This window comes from Lepidothrix coronata, unplaced genomic scaffold, assembly GCF_001604755.1.
Source record: "Lepidothrix coronata isolate B3197 unplaced genomic scaffold, Lepidothrix_coronata-1.0 Scaffold181, whole genome shotgun sequence".
In the NCBI taxonomy this organism is placed as follows: domain Eukaryota; kingdom Metazoa; phylum Chordata; class Aves; order Passeriformes; family Pipridae; genus Lepidothrix; species Lepidothrix coronata.
Genome location: NW_016690361.1, coordinates 1,539,202 through 1,565,721, shown reverse-complemented (window position 1 = coordinate 1,565,721; position 26,520 = coordinate 1,539,202).

Here is a 26,520-nt window from a genome sequence, read left to right as displayed (position 1 = left end):
TGGATGTGGGGGAGAATAGTAAGGGCAAGAATGAGAAAACCACCTCAAACACACCCCCTGTTCAGAAACAGAATTGATGGAAAAGGGAACAAATTCTCACCACAAACTGACAGGTGCCCAGAACAACAGGAGTCTCCACCAGCCTTCACACTTCCCCAGTTTTATTACTGAGCATGATGCCATATGGTCTAGGACATCCCTTTGGTCAGTTGAGGTCAGCTGTCCTGGCTGTGTCCCCTCCCAGCCCCTTGTACACCCACAGCCTCCTTACCAGTGAGCTGGGGTGAGAAGCAGAAAAGGCCTCAACTCTGTATAAGCTCTGCTCAGCAATAGCTAAAACATCCCTGTGTTATCAACACTCTCATCACATGTCCAAAATACAGCCCTATACCATCTACTATTAAGAAAATTAGCTCTACTGCAGCCGAAACCAGTACAAATGGTTAGGGATGCTGAACCACTGCATTGGATCCCATGTTCAAGGAACGGGTTTCCACCTCTGGTGTTCCTGTTGTGTAGGAGAAGGAATGAATCAGTGCTTGCTCCAGCTCTGGTCCTGATCCTTCAGCCAGGGCTTGCACAAATCTCTCCCCCAAGCTGGTGGCATTTTTTGATACATGCAGGCAGGGGGAGGGGAGCTAGTGTAATTAGAAGAAAAAAAAGCTGAAAGAGAACTAATTAGTGCAGTCATTTTTTTCCTGGCTTGGTTAATGAGGAAATGGAATTGGGAAACAGAGCTACTGTATATGAAACACTTTGACAGTTTAAAAACTGTTAGTCACATCTAGTGAGACTGCTTAATTTTTAGTACTAATAGCAAAGCCATTCCCAGAACAACAGTTCTCTGAGCTGCAGTGGTACTCTGGGGATGCAGCTGCTATTTGTAACAATATTACTCCTCTTCGTCTTTGTTTTTTTTAAAGCCTCATCGCTCCCCATCTATTGTGGTACTTGTGTACTTGCTGTGTGTGATGAGAACAAGGGAGATTTCCACATTTGGGACGGCTCCTGAGTGTCTCGACACATCTTACCGAGCTCTCCCGAGGATCAGTGGAACAGGCAGCTGCCTTCTTCATCCCCTCTCGTGCTGATACTTAAGCAGTTGCCAACTTTCATCCAAAGTCAAAGGCAGGCGAGGGGCAGATCACTGATGACTCTTCATGCAATGAGAAACACCTAACAAAAGAATGTCTATAAATGACTATCCTTTCCCGGGATTTTACAGAATGTTTAGTACAATAGTTGGTAACATGTGAAAGCAACACACTTAAAAAGGAAAGCACATAGTTTTATAGCATTGACCTTTTTCGCTGTAATACAGGTTTTGTAGCAATTTGGTTGAAGAAAGCCATATATCTGCTTCTTACCCTGAAACAAACAAAAATAAATGGACAGAAGAGTTGATACGTTACTTTTCCTTTATCTTTTGTTACCAAAATGTTATAATACAGTATCCACTTACATTTTTTAGTGCAGGCATCTTGGCATGGATCCATTTATAAATATTGATTGTAAATGCTAAGCTCACATTAAAGGCAAATAGGGTTGGAAATGTATAGGATCAAGCCCACTCAGCTCTTGAGTATATTTGCTGATTTATGTGAAAATTTACATTTTTTTGTGTGTTCAACCACTCTCTTTTTTGTACAAAAATATTTTATCTTCTCTCATAAATCTATAACAGGCAAAATCCAGGCTGCATCCTAAGGAGGTCCTCTCTACCTCAATTTTTCCACTGGATTCATATGCATATAAGCGTCCGTACTAGAAGAAACCCCAAAATTTTCTGTTCTGTCACATTTACTTGCTACAATTGACTATTTATCTCAAAGGGTGCTTTGCTGAACAATTTCCTTTACAAATGTGAACATTTGAATCTGTTCCACAATGGGCGAAATTCAGAACTGGTATTAACTCAAATTTGTCTGTTATGTTTGGGAAGAAGGTGGTTTCTTCCTTTTCTAGAGAGAAGTGGATTTACTTTCAATGTAAAAATATGTAGTGGCACAAATATCTCTTGAGCTGTGCTTTCTGCAATAGATATGAATTTGGCCTAGTGTCCAAACACAATTTTCACAAATTTGGACTGAAAGGGAAATCCTTGATTACTTTGTGCAATCCCTTGCTCTCAGATGAAAACAGGTTATAGAATTTATTTATCAAGCTTCAATTTACCCAAATTATGCATTTTTCCCCACTCTAATATTAATTAGAGGGCTGTTCAGGAACCCACTCTTCCAATGGCTCAAAATGGTCTTCTAAATGCAGTCTTACATAATCAGGAACAATTTATACCTATTTGTTCTCATGCCACCATTTTCCTTTAGCTTAAATAGCTCTTTCTTCTCCGTGTGTTTACCTCCCTACAACTGTTTAGGCTGTTTATCACATCTCTATTTACTACTTTAATTAGAAATAGCAGCCCTGATTTCTTCCTTTTTCTTTTCTTTATAAAATAAAAGATTGATTATCAGATATTTGATACCATCAATTTTCTTTCTTTTTTTTGTGTTAATTTTAAATGGCATCAATTTATTTAACTTGCTGCTCATACGGAAAAAGAATTTTATGCCTAATTGGCTGCATTTTCATAGCTACACAAAGGGGACATTGCATACAGGCAAAGCAATTGGATTCCCTGTCAAAACAAATTAGAAAGTGTATTTTTGATTCTTGTTAGGGTAACAAAAATACTTGATTCCTTTGCAAACTGTATAATCATTTGACCTATTTATGACCTCAGGTGCGCTTGGTTCACCTCCAAAGACCAAATGAAGTGATAACTGTAGCCAGTCAATAATCCAGGGGTTAGCTGGCCCCAGAGACATTAATATTAGTGTCCTATGGGTGATGTCTAAATTAGATGGCAGTCAGGTATGTGTACACTAGAGTGGTCATTAGAGTGGGCAGATGTGCACAGCTAATGGCTTACAGTGGGGATTGCTGCAGGGGGAATGTCTTGAGAAAAAAGTGAGCTAATATAATACAATAAGCTATACAAAAGGGTCTTTTTCTCTGAGCTGTGACAAATATTTTCAACATACAGACTTGTTATGATTCATTGATGGACAAAATATGTGAATTATTAATTTAACATAAAAGGTGAAACTAATCTGAGTGCATAAACAATGGTCAGCAATACCATACAAAGTCAACTTTTAATTCTAAATATGTAGAAACACAGCTAAACTAGGAATGCAACACAGACCCCCATGCACAACAGAATAAAGCTCTACACATGTAAGCAAAAAATGTCTATGATCTCCTTGCGGCATTGAGAGCTAACCAGCATTACTCCCAGACGACAGAGAAAACTAAGTGCACCAGTGACCTATGTACCAGCATCTATGCAAATCTCAGGCAGATGCAGAGATTTATACACACTTTACACACCCCTAAGGAAATACCCATTTTATATCACTGGTGGAGCAGATGTATTTTCCTCTGTGAAATGTGCATAGAATGTGATCAGAACAAAGTGTCTAATGTATTCAAAACAAGCACACACCATCCCTTAACTTTACCAGTAAATTGGGATAGAGAGCAATGTCATATCTGAACTAATTAGAGGGTTTATTGTATGCTATGACTATACATTTGTATGAGTGCTGTAGAAGATTCCTGTGTCATTCCAACTGCACTGCAAATTCTTATCCAGGCAAAAATAACTTTTATACTGATCGCAATTGGCATTGTGATGAAAAAGCTGTCAGTGAGAGGTATTACAATCCCTTGAAAATTTTGATGTGGATATCTACTCTTTCCTCCTGCTCCTCTCCCCCTTCCCTCTTTTAACTTTATGGATATGAAAGATAGAAAAGTGAAAAAACTCTGGGCAAAAGTCATTCCCAAACAGAGCCTTGCAGGGCAACGAGCCCAATCTTCTGAACATTTTGCAGCAGGAAAGTATTATGCTGCAAAATTTGAACTGGTACTTTTTATTGTTTTGGTGTCACACCATCAGAGTACAAGAACATTATGCAGTTATTGTCTGCGTAATCCTAAACAGTATGAAATGAGATGTGTATTTGAAATGTCAAGGCATTTGAATGTATCTTGTGCCATGGTCATGGACAATTATGTAAGGATCCATGAATAAAACATTTTTAGTACATAAACAGAGTAGAAACATAAGAAAAAAAAGAACAAAATGTGCAATAATGAATCAAGAAGGAAATTAATCTCTTAATCTCTTTCTAACTTTGGATCATAGCACTCCAAGTAAAGCAGAATTACTCATAGTAATGTCCAGAGAAATACATAATTTACGACCTATCCACTGTGAAGATTTTAATCCTCATTTTTTTTGTGAACCTTACAGATGGGGAAATTATTGTCAGCCTTTCTAAGCCTTTGATACTTCAGTGAGAAGATCCAAAAAGGGGCGCATTAGTGTCCATAGATTTAAATGCAGGATTATCAAGATATTAGTGTTGAATTCAGGACAATGAAAGCCAGCCTCACAAAGCAAACAAATGGCTCATCCTGCTTCTGCCATCAGCTGGCAATAACATTGCAAGAAGACCATTTGTTCCAAGGAACTTAGAGCTCACATACTGGCACAGATATTTGTCAGCCTAATGAAAGCCTTGGAGAAGCGAAGATACGATTTGGAAATGATTTAGGTAGCTGAGTTATTGAGGGGTTAAATATAATAAAATTATTTCAATGTGCCAAATGATATGGCAGCTGATTTTGAAATATGAATTTTTAATGATAAATGAGTTCCTGTGATTATTCAGGATGTTATTGCTCAATGCTAGTGAGGCAGGTTTTGGTGCTTGTTAACTGAAAACCCAAGATCTGTCAGAAGCAGGGTACTAAGAAGATCATTTGTACTGACTAATGAAAATGAAGTGTTCTGGTTCCAGAACTGATTCTTATTAATATTGTTTTGCAACTAGTGAAGCGATATGAGGGACATCTAAAATAAAGACTGTATTTCAAGACTCTTGCTCAGAACAACCAGGCCCTTCTCAAAAGTGCAGACCTTTCTATTTTTGAACTAAAAATTAAGCTTTATTTTGCTGGTTGGGCTTTATTTAGATAATCATCTGGAGATGCAGTAACTACAAACTGCATATTCCACTGGCTCATACGTTGGCATTGGTCCAGCAGGTGAGCGGAGCTACAGAGAGCTCCACATCTGAGAATCCTCAACCCAAGCTCTATCTGACTGAGTTGAAATGGTTTTAAAGTTTTAAGAGCTTATGATTCTCCAAACTGTTTTCATTAATTTAATGTAGCCTTAAGAAATGTAATTTCCTGGGCACAGGCATGAGTTTAGTGCCGTAGAAACTGTGACTGCTGGTAAAACCAGGAAGGCTTAATTAGTTGATCAGATTTGTTATGGATATTTACCATCTTTGAGAAATTCCAGGATCTGGAAAAATAACCAAGCTGGTTTGGGAAATACAAAGAGGGAATCTGAGTGTTTTTCACTTAAGGGAAATTATGAAGATTTTTGTTGAGAAAGAATAGAAATATTTCATTTAAAAATTGGAGATCTTGTGATCATAGTTGGGTACAAAGGCTAGGTGTCTCCCTACAAGTAAGAAGCCAGTTTTGAAAGACTCTTGAGTTCTGTGCATTTACATGGACTGTTTTTCTACATTTTTTGATAGCGACACTCTCTATCTTAGAACTTCTACCTGCTCTCAAAATGGACATAACACTAAGGATAGTCAAATAAACTGGACTGATGGCACAGTGTCTTCATGTGCAGAGCTCCTGTGGTGAAGAGATGTAAGAGAAAACTGACAATGGGTTGAAAGAAAGAAAAACTGATTTCTTGAGAAATCAGAATTTCTGATAGAGGAGGAGGTGTAGTTTAAAAGTTTGAGCACAGACAAAGAAGTATTATTAACTTTCACCTTCTTCTCCATTTAAAATTTTTTGGCAGTTACGTTTTTCCTATTTCCAAAAGTCCACCAGCTTGTATTTTACCTGGTCATTATTTGACTTGAGAAGCAGTGCTGACTGAACATTTGTCTGCCTTAGCAATAAGAACAAGGTGAACCCTACATGCTGCTATTTCTTTGGGAAATAGTTTTAGTTTAGCACCAACCATTTCTAGGTTGCAGCAAAATTTTAACATCACTTTTCCCAAAAACCCTTTATATTCCTTGTATGTGTGTGACAAACAGAAGAGACACTGCCTGAGAGGAAAGCATGAACCACAGCTGAGGGGAATAGTTGGGGCAGGGTGGATGAGGGTGCTGCTCAGCTCTGGTTCCTTGGAGATGGAGATAGCTGTGGCAGAGGTACAGGATGTGAGAAGGCTCTTTTCTCGAGCAGGACTGGCTGGTCGTAGCCCAGGGGAAATGGTGACGCGCATCTTTCACTTTCCTGGCTGTGGGTTGGAGCTGATGAAAACATCAAACGGCAAGAAGAAAAAGCACAGAAATAAAAAGAGAATGGTGGAAAGAAGAGGCAAGCATGCCAAGAGGCAGGATCTCCTGGTGGAGCAGGAGGTGAGAGGGTAAACCCATGTCTGTGAGCTCCTCGGTAGCCTTCCTTGGCCTGCAAGACCTCTGCAGATAAAAGGATCTTGCTGTTCTGTGCTGGAAGCTACAAAAACTTTCCAAGGTTTCATTTTCTACTGGAAAAAAATGAGAGAGATGTATATGTGTGTGCCTGTGAAAGGTGTTTATGGCACTTTGTCTGCAAGAAGCTCACCTTTATCCATGTGCGATACCAGGCTACTGACAGAACTTTGACCATGTGGCTGTGTCTCCTTCACAGGAGTATTTCAAGGAGTATTTAACTTCAAGGAGTATTTCACACTTCTGAATATTCAGCCTATTTTATAGAGATTGAAGCGTCTCCAGAGAGGAAAGCAAAGACACTCGGTTCTCAGAGCCACTCCTGAAAAATTCAGCCCTAAGGCTCTTTTAAGGAATTGTCTTTTTTCTGAGTCAGGCAGAGCAGATCTGGAAGCTGGAGTTTTGCTCAATTCATGATGTCCCCATTATAAACATAGACCCAACATAATTTTTTAAGTCTGACCAGTTTGACCTGCTACTGAAAAAGGTTTTCTGGCAGAAGTTTGCTGAGTCTCTGATAAACTCCATGGAAAGTTTTTCTGTAGATGAAGTGTTTTCCAACTGTTTTGCCAGAAAACTTCCAGTTAAATTTTGCGGAAATGCATCCTGTGCTGGAGGATTACAGGGGGACGATTGCAGATTTGTACATATGAAGCCAAAGCAAAGACTGGATTCAGAGCGTATGAAACCAAAAAGGGTTTTCCCTTCGACCTGTCTTTCCCTCAGTGGGTCTTTCAGTGCACTCATGCAACACCAGCTTGGTGGGAACCCAGAAATCCCATTTGCTCTTTAAATGAGTCAAATAAATTAGCAGTTTATCTCAACTAACTGCCTTTTAAACTTCTCAACTGTTTGCAATCCCGAGGGCAGCTTCATAGATACTGATCACACTGGACAGGAGACAGCGAAGTTGGGATGATAAACAACTAACGCCAAATGGATCACCTAGCTCAACTTGTCAGTGATTTCAGCCTTGAGGATGAATATTTTTGCTGCAAGTGCATCAGCTCCTGTGGGAAGAGTTTTATTCTCACATTATCCACCTGAGACCTTTGAAAATTAAAATTCTCCAGAGACGTTATAACAACCCACAAGGATGTTGTGGAGGAGAAAGACTATAAGGTCTGAGAGGAACTATTTTACTATTGTATACTCCTTTTTCTCTTCTGTGGCTGCAACCTGGACTCACAGTGCCAGTGCTGGGGAATGGACCATGGGGCTGCAGGGTCTGAGGTGCTGCTTGACCCCACTGACCAAGGGGGGCTCAGCCAGAAGATTGGGAGCCAACAGTTGTCTTTACAGGTGGCTTTCCATACTGTGGAAACTTCAGCACATGGCCTGTGTGAGCACTGTTGTGTGCCTTGACACCAAACTAGATGCAAACACAGTGTCTGGAGTACAAGCACAGCTTTACCTTCTGCTTTGTCCCATCTTTGCATTAGGAATGAGAATGAAGGAATTGAGCTCTCTGACTCAGGCTTGAATTTATGATCTAACACCAACTTCTTCTCTGTTTCTCTTCTAATTAGTCTCACAGAGAGGTGCTGTAATTGTTGAGAGGATCCTGGAGGGGATAACAATGTGCATATGCCTTTTGCCCAAAGTATAGGGGAAAAAACCCTCCTGTATTCGCATTCCTGGAAACATTGTGTGAATAATTCTTTTATTGGTGTTTGGACACAAATGATCTTTTGAAGCTTAGAACATGCAAGGCTACTGCCACTTGTTTTCTTTGGGGGTCTGTGGACAAAGGATGACAGGGTAACTGAAGAGAGGGCATTTGGAGCTGAAGGCAGTCCAGGAACTTCTGGGAGCGTGTTGGTACAAGGAGCTCTTCCCATGACAGTTCTTTAGCTTTTATCTGTTTTCAGCACAATTACAGAGGATCTGCAGGGACTTTAAAAATTCCCTTTTAGGCTTGATTTGGGGAGCCCTCTGATTGCAGAATTGATTTCTGCCTTTCTAAAATTTCTGTCTGATCATCCCATTAGTTGAAGTGAGTGGAAGATGTGAAATGGGAAGCTACAGAAAACTAGGCAAACCTTGTTATGTTTTGCTTCCTCTGATGGCTCATTTTGCACCCTCTGTGTGCACACAGCCTTTACACTAGCCAGTAGCAATCTTAAAAGTGACAATATTAATTCAGGTCACAGCCTAACAAAACATCTATAAACATTCCTATCTTCTGGCAAGTGAGTAGCCCTTGTGAACATCAGGAGATTTATTACCTTGCTGGTTTTGTGAAAAAGAGAGTTTCCATGTGTCTCAGCAGATATGAGTGATTAAATAAACTAATAAGAGATGACCAGTTCCGAAATGTTTTTTGTTTTTCCAACTCAGTAAAAAATTATAAAATCATAGTCATTTGGGTTAGAAGGGACCATTTAAGGTCATCTAGTCCAACCTCCCAGCAATGAACCAGGACATCTTCAACTAGAGGTTGCTCAAATACATCTATTGATTTGATTTTTATGTTTTAAACTTACTAGGAATCAATATAAAATATTATATATATTTATATTAAATAGCTTCATTTTACACGCTTTAAAAATAAACCTAAAGGGAGTGTTTGGATCAATATTTCCATATGAATTTCATTAGTCATGGAAACCAATTAGTTCCTAACAGTATCTGTAATACAGATGCTTTCCACTGGGAACTTTGATGAAATTTAGCTCATTTCTCATAGGTCCCTCGACACCCATGAGAACAGAAATATCTTTCCGTACCAGTACTGGCCCTGAGTGGCAAGGTCATGATGAAAGTTGCCACCTCCTGCTTTGTCCTTTGTTTCATGAAAAGGAATGAAGGAATAAAGATTCAAACCTCTGGATTTTGCAGTCTCTGGAAATGTCCTGTTTTCCCATTATGATGGGCTGTAAATAGAATACAATTTACTAAAACAAAAAGATATTAAACATAAATACATTTACAGCCATGGTTTCCTCAGAAACCTGATTTATTGGAAATTGTGATTGACTGACGACCTTGTTTATTTTCTATAGTGCTTTTTGAGCTTCTTTTTTTAGCACTTGTATGTTTTTATTTGAACTACAAATAATTTCTTGCCAATTATGCTGATGAAGTGTGAAGCTCATTCACAATTCCTCTTTCAGATTCCAGTTCAGTACACAATAATCTTCAGACTACCTACGGCTGGATTGTCAAGGTAGAAGTAGGTTATTTGCTGCTTACATGATTTGACCTACATTAGAAGGAGAAAAGAATAATCTCTCCCCCTTTGTTGGTTCCATAATCTGTATTTAACAAATGTGTGAAATTCATCTTTAAGGAAAGAATTTTGCATCTCAGGCTAAATAGTATCATCATAACTTCAGTTAACTGACTTCACTGCAGATGTAAGAGGAAATAATGTAGTCTAGTATTGGCAAAAACATGTTTTGATTTGAAATTTGTGTGTGCACATATGTCCTTCAGAGAAGCTGATTCAAAAGAAAAAGGTGAACACTAGTTAGCTACCTGAAGGATAGGGAATTCCCTTGGGCTGATAGAAGCCATGCTTTGAGCACTGCAGACTGGAAAAAGACTTAAACACAAGTCTCTTACTATTCAAGCAAATGCTTTAACCATGCCTAAGGTGACTGGTGCTGGCACTTCTTACTGCAGCATGTTTTTCAGTGGATGTGCCCAGGGCTGGTGTGTTCAGAAATGAACCCAGAGCTGCTGCTGTTGCTGCTGCTGCTGCTGCTCTGCTCTGTGTCAGGTGTGTTCTGTTTTCCCAAGGGAGAGGAAACCACGGTACCTCTTGTACCATCTCACTAAATTACAGCAGTACTTAGGCAGGATGTAGGAATGAGGCTGTTCAGATGTTGTTCTCCTGAGTAAGAGCAAATGTCTGTGTTTAGGGGTCTGGTTCAGAAAAAATATTTTTTTAAAAGTGTGGACAGGGCTAGAAAGCATTGGAATGCTAGACTTTTTAATCACCTTCCCAGACTTGGGGCTGCTTGGGTCCCAATCTTAGCTGAGAGTTTATTCTTTTTTATCTACACTCTACAACTGTTAGTTATTGCACTTGGCTTTGTGCAGTGGCATTACATTTACACTATGAACTGTCTGAGAATAACCCTCTGGTAAAAAGCTGTTCTCACTACCAGTAAAGTTACTCTTGGTGGACGTTGTTGTGACTGAGGTCAAAATTTATCCTTTGGGAATTTAGAAGCAGACTTGTTTTGCAGCGAAATTCAGAGTCAGTTTGTACTCTGGAAGCTCAGAAGCTGGTGTAGAGTTGGTGCTTTAGCAATCAGGGGTTTTTTGGCTGGTAACCAGCCAGTTAACTTAGCTCTAATAAAGCCATGTGAAACAGGTTTTGCTGAAGTTCAGGTTACAATTGTCTTACTTTGAATAGTATTTAACTTCAAAGACAACCTCCCTATAACTGCAGACTAAGATACTCCTCAGCATCAGTATGAGAAAATTGGTCTCTATTATTACTCTGAGTGTGATTCTGAGACAGGAATAATTCAAGAAGAAAAGAAAATAATTAAACCTTCTAAAATTGCAGTTCCACTCTCTCAGTCATATCATGCCTTGTATGATTTTTCTGGATTTTCACCTGACAAATGAAGCTACCTGATCTGCTAAGGGGTTAATCAGTTTGGTTTCTTAACAATTCTTAACCACAATGAAAACATTTTAGCACCTAAGAGGAGAGATTGGGGGTGAAAAATGGAAGATACATGATTTATCACTCCCCTCACAAATAAAATTTATTCATTGCATCCACCAGCCATCACACAGATGGTCAGAAAATTGGCTTTGTGTAGGGATGTGGATTCAGGCATGAATATTAATATGAGACAGATGTAAACGCATATTAATATGCACTTGCTTTGCATGGACTGACATTACAATATTTTCATTAAAGAAACCGCATTTGAAATGGAAAGTATAGGTCACCTTTTTAAAACATAGAATACTAGGGTACAATGTATTTACACCTTCCTGGAACAACAGAAACAATGGAATAATTTTTTTTTTTAAAAAAAAAAAAGATGAGTGTGTGACTTTTCTTGTAGAAAAATATGTTGGATGCAGCATAATAACTAATAAATCAGGAAAACATCTCTGTGGTTAAAACACATTTCCTCCTTTTTGCCTGGCTTGTTACACCAGCAGTAATGCACATCGTAACGTAGGGGTGATAGATACCAGCTTTCAGATCAGCATACGACGAAGTTAGGCTAAGTTAGGTAGACTTACTAAACTCATTCTGTCTCAAAATGCACCATTCAATATGTTGTTTTTCCAATGGCAGCAGTGCATAAAACACGTAAGATTTATGAAGATACAGTGCTTCATGTGGGGTTTTTTTTGTAAGGGACAGCATTGGTGTTCACAGCAGTGTTCACATCTGTGCACTGTTAGTATTTGCTCATGGTAGCACCATGCCTTTGCCCAAAGAGAAACACAGTGTCATTGTATATGTCATATCATAAAAGACAATTTCACAGATATTTACTAAGCATTTTTTGCGAAGGTTCTGCAACAGAAATATAATTTCAAAAGAGAAATGAGATCAACTTTTTTCTTATATGAAACATTTAGGTGCTTTCTAACTGGTAACACTTGAGCATTTGAGTAAACAGTTTTATAGCTATAAATATTTGTGAGGAAAGGTTGTCGAAGTTAAGATGAAAGGTATCAACAGACTGTCCAGTGTCTTGTCAGATCCCATGCAGCCTTTGAACACAACTGTGGCGTTATACATCTGTGGAAGTACCTGGACTGCCCTCTGCTTGCATTGCAAAGCCCTCTGCACCCTTCACATGCAGTTGTGATCTCAGGGAGCTGACTCACTCTTCTGCAACAGTGTAACTTAAAGATGGCACAAGTGCTGGTGCAAGCAAGATGGAGTTTTTGTCCATGTTCAGTCCTGTGGCAAACAATGAAAACTCTGTGTATAAGGTGGAGATAATAATTATACTGTTGTAAATTACTTTGAGGAATGAACCCCACAGTATATTATCAACCAAGCCCCACTGCTTGCTAAATGCAGGATGGAGCACAGAAACTGTACCCTATGCGTTCCTTGTGCTCAGTGCATGGCAGAGAAGCCCCATGCTCTGCTCTGGACGTGGCACCTGCCCCTCTGTGGGAAGAGGCTTTGAAAAAACCTCTGTAAAGGCATCTGTGACACTCTTGTGCTGCCTGCAGATTGCCCTGTGTGGGAGGCATTTTTGGGTAGGTTTTTAGAGCAACCAACCACCCCAGCCGGTACAACGAGAGGGTAGTATCTAGTGCCCCAGTGTATTTTGGAAGCCTCTGTGAAAATGGTAGCCTGATAGCTCTTCATGCTGCCAGATGCCAACAGAGCTTTTTTGTAGTTCTCACAGCCGATGCTGGGTAAATAAATGTGGACGCTGTGACCTTTGCTCCAGCCCTCCCGAGTGCTTGAAAGAGTCCGAGGTTCCTCTGCATGTGTTTGTGCACATGTATGTCAGTTTAATGTTGGGAAGGGAGAAGGAAAGCTTATATTTGCTTTAGTTCCCCTCCTCCCCCTTTCTCAACTTCCTAAGTTTCAGAAAGTTTTACACAGAAGACTGCTCTGTAGGTCCTGGGGGCATGCTGCCCTTGTTTTCCCTGTGGCTGACTGGCTCCCACTCAGCTGTCAGTCAAATGGAGCATCTTCAGGAAGGCAATGCAGTGGGGACCCAGCTCCTGGCTCATTATACGCTTCTGTCAATAGAAGACAAGAGATCTCATTCACATAACGTATTTTGTATCACAGGTAACTTCCTCAAATTCCCAGTCATAAATTTTAGTAATTCAATATTCTGTGGTCTGATTCATCTGGCAAGCTAACAGTGGTTTCAGCAAGTCTGGCAGCTCCCAGCAATGCTTTTCTCTCATGACTTTCCTCTCCAATCCCATATTCAATGTGTCTTTTTTCTCTTTCTCTCTTCATTTTTTTCCCCCTCACAAAATCCCAGAGAACCGGTATCTTATTCAGCAAGTTTCTTCAGAAGTTATTTTAAATGGAAAAGTATAGACTAAAAAAAAAGTTGGGTTTTTTTAAGTTATAATATTTTGTTGAAACATATGTTTCAAAAATATGAAAATATGTTGTTGAAACAATCCTAGTTTATTTCTGTCTCAAATCAGCTGAGCATTCAATTGGATCTCCCTGGAACATCTGGGGAAGTTGTCATCAGGGAACCTGATTCCTTGTGTCTCACACGTGGCAAGACTATGGCCAGGTATACTGTCACAAAATAAGGACTATCTCCCCTTGTTGGCATTGTTTGCTTTCTGAAAGTGTTCAGTATTCACATTTCCCATTCTATTCAGGATAGAATGAACCATGGAAAGTGCTAGTTTTCACTTAAGTGTAGCACTGGCTACTAGTTGGGCAAAGGAAGGTAGGCTGGAAAGCTTAATGTTGATGACTTGTCATCTTGAGAGGTATATTTCATACATTTAAATGTGTTCTGATGTTTTGAAAACAAAAGATAAGAGTGTGGTATGTCTAGGTTGTGGTACTTGTGGTGCTCCTCCGGGAAAAAAGCAAGCTCCCTGAAGGCCAAAAATAAAGTCTCCTTGTAAATTAGATTTTTTTTTAATATATTTTTCTCTATTTACTTTTCATTAGTAGACAATCAATGAAGAAGAGAAGAGAGCTGGGATCTGCATCTGCATTTGATTGCTTATTTTGCTTTTTACACTACATGAAGAGTTCCTGTCAATTATTTTCAGGACAATGGTGCTGGAAGTTCCTTTGGCTGCATTGGGTCAGACTGCAATTATCCTCATCGAGATATTTTCTTTCTGTCCCAGCAACAGTTAAGAGAAGTAGGGACTGCAGCATTCACCTCCATCCAGAGTGGCTGTTCAGGCTCTTCTAGGCAGTCTGTTGGCTTTGCCCCTGACTGAGTAACTTTATTTTGTACTATTCAATCCCCTGCATATCTTTCAGCTTCTGTTCCTTGTGCCAGTTGCTGTTTCCTCCTCATATGCTGTTCTTTGGAGTATTAAGAAGTCATACTCTGTTTTTCCATTTGTGGAAAATACAGATTTTTACAAAAAGCATCATTGTGAGCAATGTCTTGGGGAGCTTATGGGTGTCAATGACTCCTTAATATCTTAGTGAAAGCCAAAGAGCCTGATGGGGTTGTCACCGGCCATCAGAGAACACATACCTCAATGCCAGGTTCTGTGGGGCTCTGCATTGCTTCCCTCTGGATACTCAGTGCAATGTGATGGCAATATAGGACACTTCTCCAGATCTTTAGCCTTTTCTTCTATTTTATTGCCTTGAAATTACTCTTAAGCCAGTTAAGCATAAATACAATATGAACACCATCCAAAACAGGGAGCATTCTTAAAAGTGTTTATAATACATTGGTGTGCAATTAAAAACATGAAACTGTGATAAGCTTACCTCTGTGGGGTTTAGGTGGGAATAGTTTCCCTACATGTGAGCCCCCGTGTGGTGTCTGGCACCAGGGATCAATGCCAGGGTCTGCCTTACACCACGTGGATGCTGCCAAGCACTATTAGTCAGAGTCGGGGCCCCTCACCTCCAGGCATTGCTCTTTAGTCCATTAGTAGGATCAGGATGAATAATTTCTCACCCAGACTCATTTCTTTCTGAGAAGACAGACAAACAATTTCTCCTAATTAATGCAGCTGCTGTTTCCCTACCTGAGATGTGAAGATGTGGTCCCTGTTGCTTAACTGATCACAACCACTCTCTGAGTCAGTGAGAGTAAAACTTGCCTCCCTTACTCCTCTTCTTGTCCTCCTGGGCAGTAATAGATAAGTTTTGATATAAAATATGACTTTCATTATGCTTAACTCCATCTGTACTTCATCAGACACACTCTTACAAATGTCTAATTGTTGTGTAGTCATTTCATGGTGAAATAGTCTTGAGATGATTTGACCTCAACACTTTTTTTGTTGACAGATACTGAAATAACCATGTATTTGTGGTTCAAATCACTCAGGATTGTTTTCTGTCTGCATTGGATTTGCGAGGACAGATGGCTTCCAACGTCTAGAGCTCAATCCAAGTTAAAACTGGAGAGGAAAGTGGTTTGATTCTTTGCAGGAATTACTGTCTAAACAAAACCTGACTTCAACAGATTTCTATGCAAAGCCCTTTGATTCCTATTTTCCATCTGTGAGAAATTTGGGTTGTTATTGTTGGATTTGTATCTTTCCTTTGATAAACATATTAAAACATGGTTCAAAATAGCTTTTTATCTTCTAAAAGATATACTGTGAATGAAATCCCCTCTGACTCATATGGATTTGGAAGTAGTTTTCTTGCTTTTATTATGCTTGCACAAGGTTTTCATAATTCTTTGCTTGTGGCTTTGCTCACAATGCTAATGCAGAGTTTGTGTTTGGCTCAGGAAGCAGCTGTAAAAGGGACTTCAGTACCTGGAGATATTAATACTTCCCTCATCTTGACACTTTCTCGATTTTTTGCCTTTGATTACTACCTCCACCAGAGTGAAATCTGGAGTCTTGGCAGTCCGTACTGGGAGGAATGCTGAATACCACACTTCTAAGGTCAGACTTGAGAGTGTTCTCATGATCCTTTTGCTTTCTCAGCGTAGGACTTAACTCCCAGACAGTGAGAACTCAATGTTTTCAATCTTTAATCTTCCGGTTTTGCATATTCTCTCATCAAGCAACCCAGAGTTGCAGAAAGAGACATCACAGTTGTCAAGAGCTTATTGTCCATGTGGTGATGGTCAGTCATAGTTACATTGTTCTTCCCAGAGTAGCTTGGATGACCTAAGATGGTTATAGGCAAAATAAAGAACACTTCAACTCTGATTCACACTGGCTTGAGCTGTAGTCATCTGTTCCTAGCTATATAATAATGGCCAGTCTTCGTGAGCGAAGATTTTGGGAAAGGTCATTAACCCTTTGAGCCTGCGCAGTGGATTTTTTTTTTAGGTGAGACACAGCGTGCGCTGAACTGAGCCCACCCTTTAATCCTGAGGTTCATCTGCTGGGGCCAAGCAAACTTGGACAGTGGCAGTGAGGTCCCCAGGACGTAGGTTTGTTTAGAGTGACCTTCTCTTAGATGGATTGCCTCACAGGGCTAACGAGCTCCATCTGCCCGGGGGGCCGGGAATCGAACCCGGGTCGCAGCGGTGAGAGTCCTGCACCCTAACCACTAGACCACCAGAGGCCCCTGTTCCTAGCTATTTCTGTGTGAAAATATCCCACTTTTTAACCTCTTTACTGCTATTATTACCAGAAGGACTAGGGGGTGTTGGTCAATGAAGCTGGACGTGACCTGACACTGTGTGCTCGGAGCCCATAAAGCCAACTGCATCCTGTGCTGCATCACAAGAAGTGTGGCCAGTGGGTCAAGGGAGGTTCTCCCACTTTGCTCTGCCCTCATGAGACCCCACCTGGAGTACTGTGTCCAGCTCTGGAGTCCCCAGCAGAAGAAGGACATTGACCTGTTGGAGCAGGTACAGAGGAAGGCCATCAAGATGATCTGAGTGCTAGAACACCTCTCACTCTGAAGACAGTCTGAGAGAGCTTGGGTTGTTCAGCCTGGAGAAGAGAAGGCTCCAGGTAGATCTTACAGCAGCCTTCCATTTCTTGAATTGGGCCTACAAGAAGGCTGGAAAGGGACTTTTGACAAGGGCCTGTAGGAATGGGACAAGGGGTAATGACTTTAAACTAAAATATGGTAGGTTTATATTAGACATTAGAAAGAAATTATCTGTCATCTCTGTAGTTGATGAGTCCAGCAATCTGAACTGTTGGTCTCTAGTTGACAATGATGCTCTGTTTGACTGGGGCAGCTGTTGGCATCCAGCTTCTTGAAGCAAGCAGGACCTCTCTGCAGCAACAGCTGCCCCTCACTGCTGCACCATTGTGCCAGATTTGGGCAGTGTGACTGGGTGCTGGGGGATTTTTGTTCTCTGAAAGCCCCTATCAATCAGCAGGCTGCTCTTTTACACCCATTTTCCTAAGGCTGTCTCTCTGGCTGAGGAAGGCAAAATGTGGCAATCATTTTCTTCTCTGTGTTTGTCCTTCTGGATATGATTTTGCTAAGACAGGGGATAATAGTTTTAAACTAAAAGAAGGTAGATTCAGACTAGATATAAGGAAGATATTTTTCACGATGAGGGTGGCACAGGTTGCCTAGAGAGGTGGTATGGAAACATTCAAGGCTAGGTTAGACTGGATTCTGAGCAAACTGATCTAGTAGATTTCCCTGCCCATGGCAGGGGGGTTGGCTAGATGACCTTTAGAGGTCCCTTCCAACCCAAATTATTCTATGATTGTTTGATTCTATGACAATTGTTCTATGACTTTCTTTCAGTCTTCCTTCCCAGACTATGGCATTGGGACACTAGAGTTGAAACTCCTACTGTATTTTCTTGATCCAAAGAGCAGCATTCCTTCCTTCAGCAAATAAGAATACAACACTAAAACAACTATTTTAGCAGACAATATTTCACTGTCAAGATATTTTGACCCATATCAAATACTGAATAGTTGCCCACTGGAAAGCTGAATTTCTCACCCATCTCCTTTACTGAAAATCAGAAGGTCCCCCAAAGCAATTGCCTCTCCCTGGTGTAGGCAAGGCAACCTTGGCATGGAGAGGATGAAACGCTGCCAGTGCAGCCCAAAAATCAGCCTCAGGATTCTGCTGGGCTTGGTGAGGTTACACAATATCAATAGATCCTCCAGGTTGTTTACTGTCTTGCTAAATTTGGGGTTGGGAGTCAGAATCAAACCAAAGCTCTGCAGTTTTCCTCTTGCTAAGCTTTTGGTTGGTGTCAACACCCTGTGTATTTTTGCTTCAGTTAATGGGTTATTTCTGTTGCCCAGGGAGGATTAATTGTACCATGATCATTTTGCAGTTATATGTCATGGATATTAATCAGTCTGAGTCTGGAGAAAGATGAGTATTGATCTGTGCTATTCGCTAGAAGTACACTGCTACATTTTTGCCCAAGAGCTCCCTTGTGAAATATAATTTGGTTGTGCAAGCTTGAAATGAAAATTCAGTCACAAGAAGAGCTAATTAAAATAATTGCTTGCTACTATTTTAATAGTAATTCACTTTTCAGTCATTCATATTTCTGCATGCCTTCCCGTGATGACTGTAGGCCCACAAAATGAGGTAATGAGGTGGACTGAAGAGCATGTGGCTGAGCACAGTGGAAGAGGCAGGTTACTGCAGGCTGAGCACCCATCCATGCCTGCATGGCAGAAGTGCACGGGACTTTGACTCTGATTGAGTTCTTGGGCAGTATGATGCAAATCTGCATTCCCCCGTATCCTCCATCCCCATAGCCCAAGGGTCCATTCTCCCCATCTACCATCAGGGAGCAGCTCCAGCTTCTGTCTTGGGCACCTCTGTTGGGTGGCAGAGACTGGTGGAGCTGCTGTAGGACCCAGGCCTGCTGCCTTTCTACTGAGGCTCCCCATGACCTTCCTGTGAGTGAAAGGGAGCCTTATTGCAGAAAAAACATGCTAATGATGTGACTAAGGGCCACTAACAGTTATTGCAAAGGTAACAGTAAAGCTATGAGCTGTTGGGCCCAGCTTTTGGGCAACACCAATCTGGACTAATTTAAAAAAAACCTGTCTCATGGTTTGTCTCTCTCCCTTTACATTCCTTTTTTTTTTTTCCCATTTTTTTTTTTAATCTTAAACTCTTTAGAGCCTATTTTCTGGTCTTTAGTTTTAGACAGATGAACAACAGAGCTTTATAAGATGATTGTGTTCAGATGTACATCTGCAGCAATAATTGGGATACACAAGGACAAGGGATGGTGTCACTATAACATTTCACAATCAATGTTGGAATGAAACCACAAATAGAAACCACATTCTGTTGTTAATTGTTTGAACCCATAAACCCTGTAAAAATTAAAGACATAAGAACAACAAAATAGCATGATGCTGATGAAAGGCATGCAAGTTTTGGGACCAGATTCTTGTACCCAGATTCACATCAGCTCATACACAGGTCTTGTGAACCAGGCTAAGACTTAAAGTCTTCTTTTCAGTCTTTTGCAAGCAGTGGTACAGGGGGAAATGGGGATGACCTGAATGCTTCTGGAATACAGGCACTTCCTACACTCTATTCTTCCCTTTCTTTCCCCCTCCATTCTTTTTCATGCCCCTTCTCTCATCAGGCACCTCCCATGGTAGACTTTGTTATGATTCACCCAGGCTTTTCCCTAAACCACTTTATTCTCCCAAGGAAGCAGCATTACGGAGGTTTACATCTTGCCATGCAGCTTTGGTTTACCCTCATTAGACCTCAGCAGAAATCCAGGTCTAGCAGGAAAGTTATTGTATTTATTACCAAAAAAAAAAAAAGGTTTTGTACAGCAACTTCCACAAATTCTAAAACTTCAAAACCTCTTAGCTTAAAGGATATGGACTTTTCCAGTAAAACTTTACAAATTCAGTCACAAATATTCCCTGTGACTGTCTGTTCAAATTAAAAAAATTATACCCTTTGATAGGAAAAAAAAGTAATTAAAAGATTATAGTCACTCCTTGGTAATGAATTGCTCTAATTTTGACATTTTTCTTTAGAGAGAAAAATCGGTAATTCACCTTTTGTTCATCATAGCCTGAAGTCACCTGAACATGGTCCTGCTTTTCCTATTCTGACTATAAGGGTGAAAACAAAAGGTGCAGGAACAACAAAGCATCATAGAAGCTGATATGTTTTACACTGAGACAGATTTTCTGTCAGTCATGAGTAGGAAAAGGAGATGAATTTTAACTGTTCTGCACAAATAGGAGTAAAACTGGTCTCAAGGCTGAAACAACCTTGACTAGTATTGATGAATCTACTACAACAAGGATAAGACCATATACTCTTGATCCAACCCTCATCTGAAACCTTTTCTGGAGATCATGGTATATACACACACAGGTATACAGGACAGCCTGTGATAGGTGTTATAGAATTTGATTATCACACAGAATTACAGAATATGCCGAGTTGGAAGGGACCCACAAGGATCATTGAGTCCAACTTCTGGCCCTGCATAGGACCATCCCCAAGAGTTGCACCATGTGCCCAAGAATATCATCCAAACACTTCTTGTACTCTGTCAGGCTTGGTGCTGTGACCACTTCCCTAGGAAACCTGTTACAGTGCCCAAACACCCTCTGGGTGAAGAACTTCTTTCTATTATCCAACCTAAACCTCCCCTGACACAACTTCAAGCAATTCCCTCGGGTTCTGTCACTGGTCACCACAGAGAAGAGATCAGTGCCTGCTGCTCCTCTTCCTCTTAAGAGGAAGTTGTAACTGCAATGAGGTCTCCCCTCAGTCTCCTCTTCTCCAGGCTGAATAGTCCAAGTGACCTCAGCCACTCCTCATACGGCTTCCCCTCAAGGCCCTTCACCACCTTTGTTGCCCTCCTTTGGAGGTTCTCTAGTAGCTTAATATCTTTCTTATATTGTAGTGTCCAAAGCCACACACAGTATCCAAGGTTAGGCCACCCCAGTGCAGAGCAGAGTGGGACAATCCCCTCCCTTGACCGGGTGGGGATGCTTTGCCTGATGCCCCCCAGGACACAGCTGGCCCTCCTGGCTGCCAGGGCACTGCTGACTCATATTCAACTTGCCCTTGACCAGGACCTCAGATCCCTTTCCATGGCACTGCTTTCCAGCATCTCATTCCCCAATCTGTCTCTACATCCAGGGTTGCCCCATCCCAGGTGCCAAATCCAATCATTACCTGTGCTCCTGGTCCCTCTACCCATCATCCCAGGGCCCTGAAGTCTCTTTTGATTGCTCTCAGATTTCTCTTTGTTATTTTGTCACTGCCAGTTTGAACAACCAATAGCAGATAGTAATCCAAGGGTGTTATTAGTTTTCCAGTAATGTCCCTTACCTGAGCTCCTGGGAGAGAGCAGACATCCCTGTGAGTTGGGTCTGGTCTGTGTAGTGGGCCCTCTGTTCTGCTCAGGAGGGAGTCTCCTATTACAACTACCCTTCCTTTCCTCTTGACAGAGGAGGTTGTGATGTGGGGTACAGGTGGTGTTGTTTTAGGAGGCCCCACTACCCCAGAAGGACCTTCGCCCACCTTATCAGTTGTCTGACTTTCTAGTTCCAGAGCCTTATACCTGTTATAGAAGGTGCCAGTCCTACATAACAAGTACTGAGAAGGAGGAAGAGCCTTCCTCCTGGTACGTGCAGTTCCATGGCAGGAAAGTGGAAAAATGGGATCATAGCAACTCTAAATCATCTAAAAGCTAAATTAGAAACTACCATGCTGAAAACTTGTAGGAATCATGTCTGCTAAAGCTAAATAAACCTTCTATGCCTTTGAGTTTTCAGGTAAAACATGAATAGATATTGCCCGCACCTTTCTTTATATAGGTTTTAGCCATTCGTATTCTGCTCAGGCCCCTGTTTGCCATGCAATTCTTTGCTTCAAAGCTTGTCCATTTTTATTTATCACCTCCTCTACTCCTCCCCAAAATCCTATTCTGGCAGCTCACTTGCCTGAAAAAATTCCTTGCTGCTTCTCTAGACCTAGTTTCCAGAATTAGTTGAAAGTCTTTTTCTCCTTTGCATATGGAGCATTGATTTTTCCGTTGTTTTTGTCATTTGTCATTTAATTTGATGCCTGCATTCTTTACAGGAATAACAAAAAATTCAGGCTTTGCACAGCCACTGGCATATATCTTCATAGAGTTAGCTGCAAGATTAGGGCTTGTGAAGTGAACACCACTCTTTCTTTCTGACAAAGTAACCCAGAAGATGGAAAGAATGAGAAAAGTGACACACCAAACACGAGCCCTGTTTTAAAATTTCTTGAAACGAGTGTACTGAATCAGGACAGAACATAGTTCAAAAGAATTAACTTCTTTCATTGATACTAAATTCGGGGTGATGGCTTCCAGGAAGGCTTAATTTAACTCTGGAAATGTTTTACTGGGTACTTCCCTGTGCACAGGGTGAGTGCCAGAATCAATGTATGCCTTTGAGAGTCTGGTCTCAGGCTTTTCAATAACTGAGCTACTGGCATCAAGCAGCTACACAGTAGTTCATCCACCTGGGTTCTTTCAAGCTACCACTTTTCAGAACCTGCATGACAATATTGAAAATTAAACCCAGTTAATAGAAAAAAATGTTAAATCAATGGCCATAAAATTTAATGAGTTTATAGCAGTCTTAACACAGTAGGACTGAATTATCATGTTAATTTAATTTCCATTTCTAAATGAACCAGAAGGCAAAAAAAAGGTCAATTAACCACTATCTTCCTGGCCTTTAAAATCACAGGTTTGAGTTCTTTGGGGGTAAAGCATTCAAACCTTTTCTGGAAGTTCATGAGTTTCTCTTAGAGACTGCATATAAATAGAATACAGCCAACACCATAACGGGTGCTCAAATACATGGATTGCTTTACAATGTTCTGTCTTTCTCTGTAGATGCCTCCATATCAGAGCTAAATAAACATTACAGAGAGTTTTATTTGCTGGTATTCATTGCTGTGTCAATATTTCTGGATGAACTTTGGGCTTTGGCAAATTATCATTAGCTCCAATCTACATCCTTACAAACAAGTGGCATGTGTGTATCCTTCCCCTCCTGTTTCCTCTGCTCACAAAGTGCTCCCCATCACTGTTGATGAAGCAGCTTCAAAGCCTGCCCTAACATTAGCATGTGCCATGATGCCCCCCGAAAATTCACAGCAGTTAACCAAAAAGACCACTTAGCACATTGCCCAGGCTTATCTCTTTGTCATTGCTCCCCTCTGAAGTCAATGATTGCCTCCTACCTTACATCTGGAGTGCAAGGTCTCCAGCTTCGCCATGAGAAGCTTATCTTGGTTCTTATCCATGGAAATAGAGACTACGCATTTACCCAGGACAACACTAATTAATGCTCTAGGTTGCTTCAGAGGCACCTGTGATTTCCATTGAGATGAGCACGTCAACTATGTGATTTCTGATATTTGGCATCATGTCACTTGCTAAATTTATTGGTGTGTTGCTTGTGTGTGTTCGGGAGAGGCTGTGGCACCTGGTTACAGATGCTGATAAACCACAGGATAGCTGAAGCACAAAAGGAAAGGTCTCAGCAATGTTGAAGCTGATGGAAATTCTGCTTGTTGATTTTAATAGTGCCATGATTATACTGGAGATGTTTAACTTCCCAAGGTCACACAGAGTTTTAGTGATCCAGCTGGGGATGTAGTCAGATGTCTTGGATTGCACCTTAGCTGCAAAGCAAATCTCTCCTTACTTCCGAGGAGTCAAGTCTGCCCATCTCTTAAGGCTTCCTCCAGAATGTATTCCCTATATGTTCCTGATTATTTCCTTTCCTCCAAAGACTGTTTATAGACAAAATTATTTCCTTATTTCTCTTTCTGTGATGAAATAGGATCCAATGAATCATGATTAGAGCAACATATGTATTGGAGTAGTGTTTTTATTCTCTATTTATTTGTAAAGTTTGTTTGTTAAGGGATTGGCAAGCTTTCCCACCTCGTATTTAAACAGTCTCGAAATAGTGATCTAAGGAGATGTTAAAAAAGAAGATAAATCTTTAGTTTTATATATTCTACAGGCTGGAATTGCACAAGGCCTGAAATGTTGCTAAATAAAACAGTGCTCTTTCTATGGTCATATGTGCAGTATGAGCACAAAACTGTACATAGCTTGAGGCAACTTTGATTTTTTTATCCAAGCAATACTATTCTTGAGGTCACAAATCAATTTAGACTCCCCCCCTCCCGCCATACAGACAAAATCCTGTTGTGTATTGTTGCAGAATGGCTGTTGTGGCACCTGGAGCAAGGAATGGAGAGGAGCCTCCTGCCCAGTTGACTGGGGAGGCTCAACTCTGTCCCCTCTGGCATGTGGGCACAGAGCAGCTGTGTCTTCTGTGTATTTAATAAATATGCCCCAGGTCTTGCTAAGCAATGTGGGCTCTGCTGGGCTTTTAAAGGATGTGGCAGGTGAGTAAGGTTATGTGTTACTTGGGCATTGCTTAAAAATTCAGCACAGTTCCCTGAAAGTTCAAACTTTTTCTTACTTTGGGAAATGAAATAAATCATGCCCAGTGGGTTTCTTAAAGAAAAATGCAGGCTGCTGTTATAGCAATGTAAAAGAAGAGTAAAAATAAAGATAGAGAACTAAAGTTTAAAGAGATTTCCGCAATTGTTGATTTCAAATGCAGAAGCCCCTTAGGCAAGTGTCAGGCGAAGCTGGTAGGAGGGAGACCAAGAATGGTCTGTAGAAATAACTCTCAAAAAAGGCCAATGAAAAATAGAAGGATTGAGTCAATTATATAGAGCTTTTAAAGCCATCCATTAGAGAACAATAGTTCTCTTCTAAATGTTATAGGAGAATGCAAAAGATCTGCATCATTCCTATTAAACCATAGTTTGTCTTCTAAATGACAGTAGTGCTGTCTGTTGGCATGTGTGAATTGTTCAAGATGTATTTATAAATAGTTATTCTACTGAAACAATTAAAACCTGTATTGCTGGGTTTTGAGGTAAGCTCATAGTGGTGATTTTTTTTCCTTTTAAACTTTCAGTGTGTCAGATCCTGACACACTGATCTTGATATTTGTTTGTGTGAAGACTTGTGCTGGGCATGCCTTTGTAGCTATCTGAACATCACTTGGGTTTCAATTTGTAAAGGCTTGTTGGACATCTGGAAATAATAGCTTAGGATCTGACACAAACAATCCTGCGCTGCACCTGACAACAAGCAGCCAGATAGCCAAAGAGAATAGCTCAGGGGCTGAACTCTGCACAAAGTGTGCTTAGCTCGATGGACAATTCTGAATAATGATCCTGTGAATATCAAAGATGTCCTGCAATTTCCTGAGCAGAAGAAAGACATCAGAGAAGTTATTTGGTGTCCATAATTCTAAATTTTCATTCAGAAGAAGTCGCAATGGAATTGGATGAACTCAACATGTCAATATGTTGGGAAAACAAGAAAAATTGCTCATTAATAAAATGTGTAGTGAGGAAATCTTGGCTTCTGAAGCTAGTGGACATAATTTAGCACTTTTGACATCTATGCATAACTCTTAATTCTAGACAGGGGCCAGGAAAGTTATTAATTGGAATTTGGGGACATTAGCTAGTATTAATTACGTACATCAGGATTTTCAAAGTGATTTTGGATGTGCCATATTTGAGATATTTAATGTTTTATCCACCTTAAAAGCTGCCTATTCTCATGAAGCACACAGAGCATGCACTGACCACCTGCTCCCTTTCCCCAGCAAAAGGCATACCTGTTAGATTTTTCTGTGAGACATAGTATTGATATTTCTTTTTCTGCACTTAAAAATAAACATTCTTTAGGTTTCTCCCCCCCCCGCTTTTTTATGGATTCTTGTTAGTTCATTTGTATGACCAGAATGAACTCCTATGACTGATGTAATTTGTATTACAGAACACAGGGTGTGAAAACAATACCTATTTTCCCTGTTCTTCAGACTGAAATGGCTACTGGATTAAGCTGATGGTGGCTTGAGCTGCTTTTTGGGGAATTGTTATGGTGTTTCAGCCAATTAAAGGAGAAAATGAGATATTGAATCACAGAATCATTGAATCATTTAGGTTGGAAAAGACCATTAATATAATCGAGTGCAACTATTATGTTGTATGAAATGCTGTAAGAAAATAATTTTCTTTGACCAGCTTGGCCAGTGAAAGGAAACTGCCAGTAACATTATTTCTCTGAGAGGAATGTAACCTGTGTATGCATATGTATTTGTTTCCTTCTGCGTCTGCCAGGAAAGCTGGGGAAAGATGTTACTCATTACCTACTTGGAAACATCTGTCCATTTTCAGAGCATAGTTTTTACAAGGCATGATATTAAACATTACATTTACACATCCTGAAAAGATTTACAAAGAGAACAAAACTGTTACAAACAGTGAAGGGAATGTGGTTAGACACAGCAGATAGAAATGAATGAATGCATTTTTGTGGAGGAAAGCCTTGCAAAGCTG